Source organism: Chrysemys picta, chromosome 15 (genome assembly GCF_011386835.1).
Source record: "Chrysemys picta bellii isolate R12L10 chromosome 15, ASM1138683v2, whole genome shotgun sequence".
Classification (NCBI taxonomy): domain Eukaryota; kingdom Metazoa; phylum Chordata; order Testudines; family Emydidae; genus Chrysemys; species Chrysemys picta.
Genome location: NC_088805.1, coordinates 24,925,199 through 24,938,011, shown reverse-complemented (window position 1 = coordinate 24,938,011; position 12,813 = coordinate 24,925,199).

Genomic DNA, 12,813 nt, shown 5'->3' with positions numbered 1-12,813 from the left:
AGAGGTGTACCTTTTGAAGATCTGGGCTCAGCTGGTTTGGGAATCATATGGGAGAGAATCCATCGCTCCAGGTCTTTGAGAACTCTCTGGTTTGGAGCTTGGAGTGCGTGACTCAATAAGGAATCTGGTCCTCTAGTCTGAGCAAGTGGTAGGAGGGGAGTTACAGGCAGGACACTTTAGGACTGAACTCATCGGCATCCAGTTCAGTGACAGAAACCAAGCAAAATACTCGGAAGCAAATAAGCTTCTGGTGATCACAGTACCACAGAAGGGGTGGGCTGAGGGAACTGTTATGCTACTCGCTTTCTACCAGTTTATTTTGCTTTGCACTTAAGCTGATTCTCTGTCCCCTGTGAGAGCTGTTAACATGGAAGCCACATAAAAGCGATCGCTTAGGAGAATGTGGCATGGCTGCCCTGTACGTAGGCAGAAACACTTGCACTGAGGTTTCTGTTCAATTTTTCACTGAGAACAAAAGTTCAGTTCGTGCTGACCTGCTCTTGAAGGATGGAATAATAACTCCGTCTCTCTTTGGAAACTCTGAACTGCTTATTGTCAGAACACTCGGCGTATTCCAGCTTTGTATTAATAGACCCCGCCTGTCTTATTTTGCACATAGCGCCTGTTTGTAATTCTAAGAGCTGGCACTCATTTTTTGACAGCTCATCCAGTGGCTTTGCCTTCAGCACACTGGGCTCTTGCATCTCCTTGGGGAATCAAGGTTCACAGTCCTCAAACTAATCGGTGGAAAGGCCTGGAGGCAGTGGGTGTCACTGTCTGGCTTTGTGTAGCGTGACCTTGCTTGATAGAGACTGGTTCACAGACAGGGCTATGGGACTATAAGCAGGTGAGGAGATGATAGCTTGCTGCAAACAGCTGCATAGTTCACGGTCCTTTGCTCAGGGCTTTATCTGACTAACTTGGAAGCAAAGATTTCAAGCCAAGCAACCCGAACAGTTTCACTGCTCTTCAGGGCTTGTTTCAGCCCTGGTCTCCAGGGCTACGCAGGCCTCTGAAGCTGGCTCCAAGTCCCTGCAGGCCTTCCCTCTTCTGTCCGCTGGGGTGAAAGCTAGATCTGAGTGGAGAATGAGAATTTTTCGTAACAATTGTTGAGGTTTCAGGTTTTCGTTAAGCATTGGAACAAAACCCAAATCTTTAGAACAGCGTCACAAAAGCAAAATTGCTTCAGGAAGGCAGGGGAAAGGGTGGGGGAGGAGCAGGGGAAGGTGTGCGCATGAAGGCAGGGGAAGTTGCGTTTGCATACGCATGGTTAGGGCTCTGGCCTGAAATGTTGGAGACCCAGGTTCACGTCCCTGCTCTGCCTGATCCGGAGCAGAACTTTTAATTCCCGATCACTGTATCAGACAGAGCAGGGTTTCCAACATCCCAGGACAGGGCCTTAACCAGCCGGTCAGCAAGTCTGTCTGTTGCCCTCCTTCCCAACTCAGACTTTGCCAACAAAAGTTTAATAGAAACAGATCTGAAACTTCATTTTGTCAAAAATGTTCCCACGTGCTCCAGTGAAAACCTCTCTCTCGATACTCGGTCTCTCATCTACTCCGATGCCTAGGAGGTGGAAAGCCTTCCGTGTGCTTTCCTGTAGGGCATGCGGCAAGGAGCAAGCACGTGCCCTCAACTACAACTGCTGGCTTTAAAGTCCCAAGGGTCATACCAAGTGTGCCTGTGTCCCACAAAGCCCAGTGCCCTGGTTCAAGGACCTACTAATGTCGGCAGGAGTTCAAGTGGAGACAAAGGGCCAGGAATGGGTTATACACTCCAGAGACCATAATGGAGGGGTGGGCGGCAGCTGGTCTCGACACACACTCAGTTTGTGGCAAGTTGAGGTTTAAATTTAGTCCGCTGGACACCAAGTGTCCATGGAATCCTGCTGTCGGGCAGTAACAGTTCCTTACTGCAATTTCATCTAGTCCTTGCTCTGGACACAAGGTACCACACGGCTTCCGGAAGGACGGGGCTAGTGATACCCGGACTAGAGGGCGGGCGCTGTCTGGCAGAAACAGGCTGCTGTTCGGGGTCAGAAAATACAGGTGAAAATGTGACCCAAACCATGAGATCTAACCTGCTCCTGGCCTGACCAGCCTCAGAGGAGCTGCCTCTCTCTGGTTGTATGCGACTGAGGGGGCCCGACGGTGGAAATGGAGCCAGGCTATGCGCACGCTTCTTTCTTGTAAAGATTGTATGTTGTGGTGGCGTTGAGCAGTTCTAAGGTTCTTCTCTTCTTCCCTGTGATTGTGGGCGTCTGTCAGAGAGCCTTGATCCTGAACCATCTTATCGCTCTAATGCTCAAGCCTGAGGCAAGATGAGCATGTGTCCTCCAGCCTCTGTTTCCAGCTTGCTTTGGTGCCTGAGGAACGGGCAATCATGTTCTCTGGCTCACTGCAAGATGTTCCCTGCCAGTGCTTTCCTTGCTCACCTGCTGAGTGGTACAAACAAAGCTCTGTTGAAAACCTTCTTCCACATCTCTTCCCTGCTCAGCTTCCACTGAATAGAGCCTCATGAGCAAAGAATCTTTCCTTTCCAAAAAGGAAATAAATAAATCCCACGGGCTGGATCCTGATCTTGCTTGCTCTGGTTTCTCCACAGCCAGGAGGCTGTTTTCTATGGAGTCGCTCCTAATATATGCTGACCTAACCGAATGCAGAATCTGGCTGCGTATGATGTGCCAGGACAAGGACTTTAATTCTCTTCCAAGCAATTGTGAATTGCAGTTTCAAGCAGTTATGTTCTGTCTCTGTTTGTTTGTAGCTGCTTGTGTTTGCAGCAGCGGGGAAGGCAGCAGCTAACCTGAGATGGAAATATTAAAAGTGACTTTAGGGTTGGCAGGGGGTAGGAGTTGTTCATTAAGGAATCTCAAAATCCCCACCTACGTTTTTCTTAAGCTGATGATTTCTTCAGGAAGATCAATAGAGCAGTCTGAACTCTGCCTCCTTGTCAAACTGTGCCAGTAGATGGTGTAAGAGAGGGGGATATGGGAGAGGTTGGTTTTGTTGACAACTGGGACAGTGCTTTTTAAAATTGCTCTTATCTATAAATATTTGCATTTGATAACTTCTGTTTTGAACTGATATATGTGCATGGGTGCTTTGACTGATTTCTTTTTAAATTTAATCTTCTGTCAGATCTGCCTTCAACCTCTTGTATGAAACAGGTGCAGGAGGGAATGTAAATTGCAACAATATACCACCCTTTAATCTTCTCAGGCACTTCTAGCTAATCGGAGCACAGCAATTCAGACTCCAGTTTGTTTTGGGGGCATAGAAGGTGACGTTATTAACTCTTTACCTGCTGGATTACAACACTATTCTAATCAAATATCTATCAGAGGCAGAGAGATGTCAGATTGAACAGAGTGAGGAAGGCTGATTATGGGGTTAAGGTTCTTGAGAAGGACTGAAGAAATCTGGGTTCAGTTCCTGGCTCCCCTATAGACTTCCTCTGTGACCTTGGGCAAGTCACTGAATCTCCCCTGGTTTCCGCTCCCCAGCTGTAAAATAGGGTTAATATTTTCCTTTGTCTATTAGATTGTAAACTCTTCAGGGCAGGGATTGTCTCACTATGTCTTGGTGCCGTGCTTAGCACGCTTGGGCCCTGTTTTCGGTGCTCCTGCAATACAAACGGACAGTGACATACCAAGAAAAAGCTTAAGAGGATTAAATATCCCCGGTCTCTCTAACTCTCAAAATGGAGGCAATGTTTTTGCATGATTTAGGCCCTCTCTCGCATGGCTCTAGCCAGCTAGCTCACGACTTGTGAGCTAACACACAGACGGGGTCTGAGGGGACCACCTGATTTAATGAAGATCTAAAATGAACCGTGGTTTCTAATGGGGACCATCTGGCACCCTGGCACAACTTCCTGCCACCATCTCTCCACAACACAGCCCTAAGGCTGCTTCTTACAAGGAAACTGGCTGACTGATTTGCAATGTCCAGTTGGTGCCTATTAACAATCCAGGTTAAACAGACTGGCAGCATTAAATGTTTTAATTCCATCAGTTCTCGGATCCCAGTGTTACATAATTGGAATGTGTTGCTAAATTGTTGCAGGGTACGAGAGACCCTGATGCTGACATGAGTCTTATGCTCCCTCTCAGTTAAGGTGGACACGGGTGATCTGATTCCAGGCACCGGAGAGGAGACATGAATAAATCCCAAACCACACCCAACTCTAGAGCAAAGTCTCTTCTTTGGTGGGGGGTGGATCCATACGGTTTAAACAAGGGAAGGCCAATGCAGTGAGGGGCCTCTTCCTTGATCCCCATCAAATCCCCTCTCTCCCTCAAAGGTGGAAGCAAACACAGAGCCAACATCGATGAAAATGCCCATAGAGTTCTTGCAGGGCTGTGTAGCTCCAGATCCTCAAAGGTAGGTAGGCACCTGATTCCCATTGATGGCAGTGGAAGTTGGGAGCCTAAAGGTAAAGTCTGAGGAAGCGGGCCTTAGCCAAGCACAGGGCCTGAGGAGATGAGCTGGGCTGGCTTGCAGGAAGCAGTGGCTCTGAATAGCAGCAGGTCCACCAGCCCACTCCCCTCTTTCTGTCCCCATGTGAAACAGCACTCGGGGAATGGCCATGGATCTCCGCTCTTACTGCCTCCTGCCCTGCCTTGAACAGCAGCAGAGAACTCCCTTGACTCTGGAATCACTGCAGCGTGGACCCATCTCCTAGTGGGTGTTTTTTCTTAACCATGCAGGCTTTATATGAGAATCTTGCTTTTAAAATACAGGGAAAGTTTACAGTGCTTGGTGTTGTGGAGCAAAGCCTGAAACCGCTACTCTGAAAGGCTCAATAACCAGAAGGCAAATAAAATTGAACCCAAAGTATGTGTGAGAGAGTTTTGTTTTTTTGTTTTTTAAGCCAGTCTCATGACTTTTGAAGGCGTGGGGTTGGCCCAACAGAGGTAGCAGGCGTCTTCCCTCTAAAGACCATGAAAATCCTGGGCCCCAGCTTTTTAAGCTTGAAATGCTGTGTAATAAACCCAGATTTGGTCCTGCTGCTCACAATTGAATCTGATGACCAAATGCTGTAGGAAGCTTTCAACTAGTGTAATGTACCTTAATGGGTAATTAAATGTTATTCTTTCCATTCGTTATGAATCAGCGGCAGAACAAAGCAGGGATGAGATAATATTCACCGGCTGCTCGCCTTACCTTACAGTTTCCTAAGGTAGTGTTGTTTCTGTTCTGCTCATGAGAACTGGGGCCTGCTTGCTTTGTCAAAAGGAAACCCTCCTGAATTCTCACTAGCCATCGAAGTTCCAATACTGAAAGTAATAATTACCAGTACTACGGCTCTGCACTTCTACAGCACGCTTCCTCCAAGAATCTCAAAGCACTTTACAAACACTAGTTCCTTAGGCATCACAGGATTATCCCCATTTAAAAAAGGGGGTAAATTGAGGCACAGAGGGATTAAGTGACTTGCCCAAGGTCACATATTGACTCTGTGGCAGAACTGTGAACAGAACCCAGGAATTCTGACACCTAATCCTCTTTTCTGTCCACCCAGACAACACTATTATGATTTTGAAACTGTGGATTATGTTGAACAGGTGCAATCCTGATCTTATACCTGAGTGCCCAAACAATGTCAGTTTCCCTTTATTTTGTTCCTCCTTGCAGCTGGGCTTAGAATGAAGGCACAGAATTTAATTAGGAGCTCTGTCCTGATTATGAGATAAAATTTTAGGCATGAGCTCTGATTGGTTCAGATCCTGGCTGGAGCCCAAAACTCAATTCGTACTTTTCTGAAGTTTGAAAAAAAGGTCCTTTTACTGTCTCCTGCCTGTTGTTTTTCACTGCCATGATTCCTCCAGGTTCCAGAGGACCAGATGACATACTGAAAGACAGAAGCATGAGGGAAGGTACTGGGTACCATATGAGAGAGCCTTTTCTCTTTAGATTTCCGCCCCAGTTGGCAGAGCAAAGAGGGGGTGGAAGTGGATTTTTGACTGATTAGATCAGATTTTGTTCAGACACATGGTGACATTTCTCACACTCTCCCATCATTAATGATATTCAAGCTTACAGCTAGGTTCCAACATTTTCTATTTATTGGACATCCAAAGAGTGCATGAGTTTAGGCTGGGATTTTCTAAAGTGCTATGAGAATTGGTGCCTAACTCCCATTGACTTCCAATGGGACTTGGGTGCTTAACACCCTCAGCCCTACTGTTTACTTGGGGCATTCCTGAAACTATATTCTGAGATTCAAGTGAATTAAAAACCCCAGACTTAGTGATGTTCCAAATTCTTCCCCATCATTCATATACAGTTTGTTTATGAGTGTGAAAATCACTTGGGCACAAGGAACACTCAAGCCACAGTCTACCAGCATCATTAAATAAAACTGTCTCGGGAAAAGATTTATTTCAAGAACCAGGTGTGGGAAAAGCCAGCTCATGGTAGCCACAGTTCTGTGTGTCTTGGCTGCTTCCACAGCGTCTCATCCGTGAGCTTGTGCTGCTCTCGCGCCATAAGAATGTGAAAAGACAAGACTCGCTCTAAGCCAGCCAAGGTGCTTGAAGGCAGCGCAGCCACTGATACAGAAACCAGAAGCTCAGATAAATTGAGCAGGTTCAGTCAATAAGCGTTCATTGTTTGGATGCTTTGATGAGAATGCCCACGTTTTAGCATCTGTAACTATGTATTGCATTGATTCAGTTGCAACACTTCCTGGGGGGCTTTATTCCCCAATAATCCCCTTCGGGTGGTGTCGCTGATGTCTCACACCTACTGCTTTAGACTTAATGAGGAAAATAAATCCAGACTGCCCCTGTACTTAGTGACTCGCTGGATTCTCTCTATCACTTTGTGCTCTGATGCTGAAAATGCCTGAAACAATCCCCAATAGCCCCTATTATAGAAGTAACTTCGCTACCAGAGGATCACCATGCACAGTGCATTCTGTGTTGAAAAGCTCTTTCATTCTGATGCCCTTTATCTCTGATAACATCTAGTTTTCATCTGTTGATTTGTACAGAATCCCTAGCGTTTGGTGACAAAATCCTCCAAGGTCTGCCTTCCTGTCATTCTTTTTCTGTTTTAAGATTTGTCTGTTGCAAGACAAATATGTTTGCCCACAAGAAAATGAAAGAGTCGTGTTAATGGGGGAAACCCATTTCACAATTTGTAAATATAAATAAGGCAATTTCCCCACTTATTAGCTAGCCGAATGGTTTTATGTTGCAGTCAAAGGTCTCTGTAGAAGAAATTTAAAATAAAAGCATTATACTTACAACAAGGAAGTTCATGACTTCTTGAGAAATCAACTTCAGGGGTAGTCAATTATTTTTTGTCAAGGTCCAAATTTCTTGGTCAAGGTATAGTGAAGGTCCTGGCTGCAGAGAAAATAACAATAATTAGTAAATAAAAATAATTAAGAGTCCATTCAAAAGTATCTGTCAGTCCAGATTTGGTCCGCGGTCCATCTATTGACTACCCCTGGCCTACATATTTAATGTTTATATTCTCCCTCAGATATGGGAAGACGCAGACCAAAAGAATCATGTATGCAACTAATGGAATCCCACTGATCACTATCAGCCAGTTACATTGTTACATATATAAGTTGGTGCTTCCTGATCAAGTCATCAGAGGTTTTCAGAATCTCTGGATCTGTCTTGCCTCTCAAATACTAGTTAGGGGGTTTTTTTAGTTGAAAAATTCATAGCAATAATGGGAGGATTTCCAGATACCCTGCTCTTGTCCTGTCTTGCTATTTCTCCTATGTAAGGTCCTTGACTTATGTGGGTTACTATTTTGGAGGGGGCTGGAAAAAATGAACCTTTTAAAGGGATTTGAATAAGAAGATGAGGTGGGGTGAAAGGGGAGGTTAGAGCATTAGGATTGGAAGGTTGCTCACAATATTTTGGGCAGCATGGAACAAGGCTTGAAGATAGGATTAGGAGAAGCTAATGAAGGACGTGGAATTATGTTGGTCTTTGTAGGTAAGGGGTAGACTGTGGAGAGGTATGCTAGTAATCTCTTTGGGGCAGGGGAATGCATTTTCGTTTGTACAGCACCTAGCGCACGTGAGAGTTAGTAAATAACTGTTAACTACTTCTAAGGGAAGGGGAAAAATGTTGTTGAAAGCTTTACCTTTGTAGGTGCTTCAAACAGATATTCAGGGAAGAAAGCTGATACTTAACCTAATTCCAGAGAAACAAGAATTGGTTCCTTTCTTCTCTGTTTTAACTCAAGGAAGCCTTGGTCATTGAGGGAATCCAGGTCAAGGACAATTTTACCTTAGGTCAGTAACATTAGTTTCCTTATCACCACTTGACTGGTTGCCAGCAGCTAGTCTCTTTTCTGGGAAAGAAACAGGATGTTGAACAATGTGCATCATATCCAATTAAACTTATTTGGGGTCCATTAAAGCTGAGTTAGCAGCTAAATGTGCCATATAGTATTTTATTATAGTGAGTAAAAGAGAAGAGCGCAAGGTGATCTTCATTATTGCAGTGAGTTCTTTTAATTAACCTTATGTTTCCTTAAGGAAATTTAAACCCCTGAGTTTCCTTTTACTTGCCTTGGCCTAATTCTTCCTGAATGAATTGGACTTATTTTATTTCTCCGAGTCTCACAATTACATACCATTTCATTCTCCTCTTATGAAAGATAAGCATTTATTCATGTTTCCATTTGCATGGAGCGGTAAATCAGAAGACTTAAAAAATTTATGACAATAATAGTTGTTAAGGAGGCAAACAGGATTACAGGAAGTGCTACATCAAAGCTGGCTCATGTGAAAAGGGGAAAAGGAAAAACCCAGAGACATGTTTACAAAAGCACGGAAGAACCCATGGGCATAGATTTAGTTAAACTCCTCTTTCCTTTTTCTCTCCCAGCAGTTTTGTTGTAATCGCATTAAAAACTCAATCCTTAAAGGACTCAGGTTTGCTTTTTAGTGAATATTGAAACTTTTGTTCCTGCAGCAGATTTTTGGATGGAGGGGATAGAGCCAGTGAATTTTGTTAAAGGGCAGTTCAGGAAATATCTAGTAGTTCGATATTTTTTTAAATTGAAACACATTTGAGGGAATTTATGATTAGTTTTAGGATTTTTTTTACTGTGTGTGTGTGATTTTTTTGCACATGGATGTGAGAGATTTTTCCCCCACAGATGTCTCAGCTTTTTTCCTCCCAGCAATAATGAGAATGACCGCTAGAGGGGAATCTTGCTCTTTCATCAATAGGCAGTAACTTGGCCAGCTGAGTAAGGACAGATGCGCTGGAAAAGTTCCGGTCCTGGACTGTGACCACCCAGACGCTGCCTTTTAGCCTGCAAGAAAAAATTCAGCAGTTGCTGGGGCGTCTCTAGGTAATTAAAATATTTTAAATGATAATCAAAGCAAAAATCAGGAGCTGTTTTCCCAGGACCCCTTGAGCACTGCAACTGCATCTAGGACATGTTGCAGAGGTGGTCATTTTGCCTTTTCTGCACTTAAGCAGTATGGATGGACCACTGATATTTATTCAGATGAAGAAGTGTAATCAACACACCCTATTCCCTCCCAAGGCCCCCAGCTGGACTGTGGAAATTTGCAGTGCAGGATGGACCCGTGTCTCCAGCTATATCCCAAAGTACTTGTTAGCTTCTGAGTGTAACCTCTTATAGATAGCTACTGCATCCTGCTGGGGGAAGGGAGGGGGAACCTGTTGATCTGTATTTAGGTGCTGTGTGGGACTGAGGCGTTCTTCCATCTCCAGAAAGGGAGCCCCTGTGAAAGCAAGGAACAGGGAGGGATCCAGACCAAATGCAGAGCAAGGCAGGTTATGCAGAGCACAGCAAAGCAATACATGTGCAGAGAAACCAGTTCAACGGCTCCATCTGGTTCCAAAGAAGATGCTGCCCTATGCCATTGAAAGGGCTGCCCATTGCTTTTCTTACCCTGTGTGGCTGTACTATGTCAATAACACTCATTCCAAGACACATGACCATGCAATCCCCTCTGTCTCCAGTTTTGTAGGGGCAAATGGCGCACACATACATTATGGATCAGTCACAGATGTGACAAATTCTGCCCGGGAACTGGGGACTCTGAATAATTATGTTCTCTTGAATGGAGACAAGAGTGATATTGTAGAGAACAGAGAGTTAGATCCTTAGTTTTTTTGTTTGTTTTTTGTGTTTTTTTGTAGTGAAGGATGATTGCAGTGAGGATCTGCATTAGTCAGGCCAGAGCTGGAGGAGATCAGCTGCAGATGTCATCTATTGTTTCCACTATCTGAGTTAATTTTAATTTTGCATTAGGGTAGGTCATTTGGTGACCCAGTGGGCTAATGAACTAAAACCATTTTACTGCTACTGACAGGAGCTCAGTACTACTTAGGGCTCAGTGAAATCAGTTTGGTGGTCTCCACCTAGGCCCTAGGAGATAGTTGTTTCACAAACGCACCAAGTTGGCCCAGTCTGACAAAAGTGGGATTTTCTACTGGCATGGACCCAGGCTGGGATTGCACAGCCGGGCTGTCTTGCTCGGCTAAAGTTTACAAAGCACCTGGCTGTCTAACCAGTGAAATCAGCACCTCCTTCTCAAGAGCATCAAATTCATAGGCAGTAGTTTTGCCCTTTTTATCCCAGCTGTTAAGTATTGTTTCCAAATAGATCCCAGGAGAGGGGGATTTTGTTATACTTCCCCTTTCTGAGCAAAGCCCCTCAGAAATAAAACTCTTTATTTTATCTTGAAATAAAAATGAAGCTTTGCCAAAATGTAGCAACCCTCAGACAAAAAAAGAAAAAATGTTTAACCACAAAAGCTGTGCACAAGGAAAGGAGAATGATGTTTATGCACAAAACAGGTTGAATCAAAAATCCACACCAGTTTGCCAGCTGCTTCTTGGAAACCTCTGCTTAATTTATTGAACTGAAAAACAAACTGGCTTGGATTTAGTGACTAAAGTTAGGATTCAAAATACAATGCAGCCTATTGTATCCCTGCATCAGAACCAAAATTTGTATAAGTAAATCCTGTGCTTTTAAAATTCAGACTCACTAGCAGAGCCTTTCCCTCTAGTGTGTTCCTAGGTTCGCATTTGGAAGCATTTGCAGTTTTAAATGCATGCTTAGGAAAGACACAACGTGCATAAATACAGCACTTCCCAAAAGCCGGTTGTCAGAAGAAGCCCTGTTTGAAACTGCAGCAAAATGATTCGTAGGGGGAGCCGTTATACGTTTTAACTGCTGTAGTTAAAAGATGGGTAAGAAATCTTCTAGCTTCATGCATAAAATGAGACTAAGTAGTAAGAATGGAATATACGGGAGGTCAGACTCTGACTCAGAATTTAATCTCAGTTCTGTGCAGCGTTGTCTTGGGTAGTTTGGCCATCCTGCCACCGGTAGATTAGGGACGTGAGGTTTCTTGCACTGTTCTCATGGAAGGAAGCTCTTGTTTCTCTGCCTTTTCTGGGTAAATGAACATGCTTCAAAAACAAAAATCAATCAGGCGGCATTGACTATGCTCAGCTGTCAGTGTGCTGTTAACACACATTCTCCTCCAAGTGGAGTGGCAAATTCTTTTGTCTGAAACTTAGTTGGGCATCTATTAACAGTGGCTCTGAAGATGCTCATGGCCAAATGGAGTGTTTTAATACATGGTTTAGTATTTTATGTACTGAAAGCAAAGCAATTATGCTAGCAAATGCCCCAAATTCTCTTAGAATGTAATCTGACCCTTTTTACTTTTGAAAACCACATACATATTTAGTTATAAAAAATCCAGTGGGTGTCATTTCATCGGTTTGTGGGAAGCGGATGTTAATTATATTTTGGCTTGTATGGGCTGGGAGAGACCATCTGAAAAACAAAACCGCTCTTGATAACCAGCGTTATGAGCTGGGTGACACTATGTTATGGGATTGAGGTTGATAGATATGAACTCACCCTTCAGTTATAATAACTGAAAACATAACCCCGCACCTATATACTAGGACATGTGGGCCTGCCCAAAGTATAGGCCCACCCCCTCCACTGAGGGGGAGGAGCTATTAGACCTAGGCTGCAAGTGAGCACTGGGGACAACAAATGAAAAAATAGGAAGGGGACTGAGGATTAAAACTCAGGGATCCAGGGGGGGACACTGAGCAGAGAAACCCTGACAGCAGGCACTGCTCCTCAAAGGTGTCTCAGGAGTCAATGGACATTGCCCCAAGGAACTCTGCCCAGGGGCATGATCGGATGAGGGATGGAAACAGGCCCCACACCTTAGACACAAGGAGTGTGTGAGCCATGCTGGAGCTTTGATTGAATATTGTTTTGGGGGTGCGTGCAGGATGTCAGAACATGAAGAAACTGAGATCAGACAAGAAAAACAGGCGAGAGAGAGAGAGAGACTGCTTAAAGGAGCAGCTGAAAGGAGGATGGCTGACCCTGCAAGAAAACTGGGGAGAGATTTTTGTGTCAGGAGTGCAAGCTGAAAAGCATGCCCTTGCTGTAAACAAAAGAAGCCATTTCCTGCTACTTGATTCTCTTTGCTTCAGAGACACAGGACTTTGTCATTTCTTTGAAAATAAACAACACTACATCAAAGAAATATCGGATTACCACCAATTTCTACTCCCAATTGGAACACCCATCAGGCCCCAAACTTTGACTGGGTGCTTGGGTCAAAAGGGGCAACGCCATAGAAATATGGCAAAATGAGCAGGTAGTTTTTAAACATAGGAGTGGCTGCTATGGATGGATGGAGTTTAGCTTGGGGTGAATTTTTCAGGGCGATGCTGATGGTGAAAAACAACTTCAATATGTGAAAGTAAAACAGAAAGTAGAATTCTCTCTCTCTTCTCCCTCTGGAGAA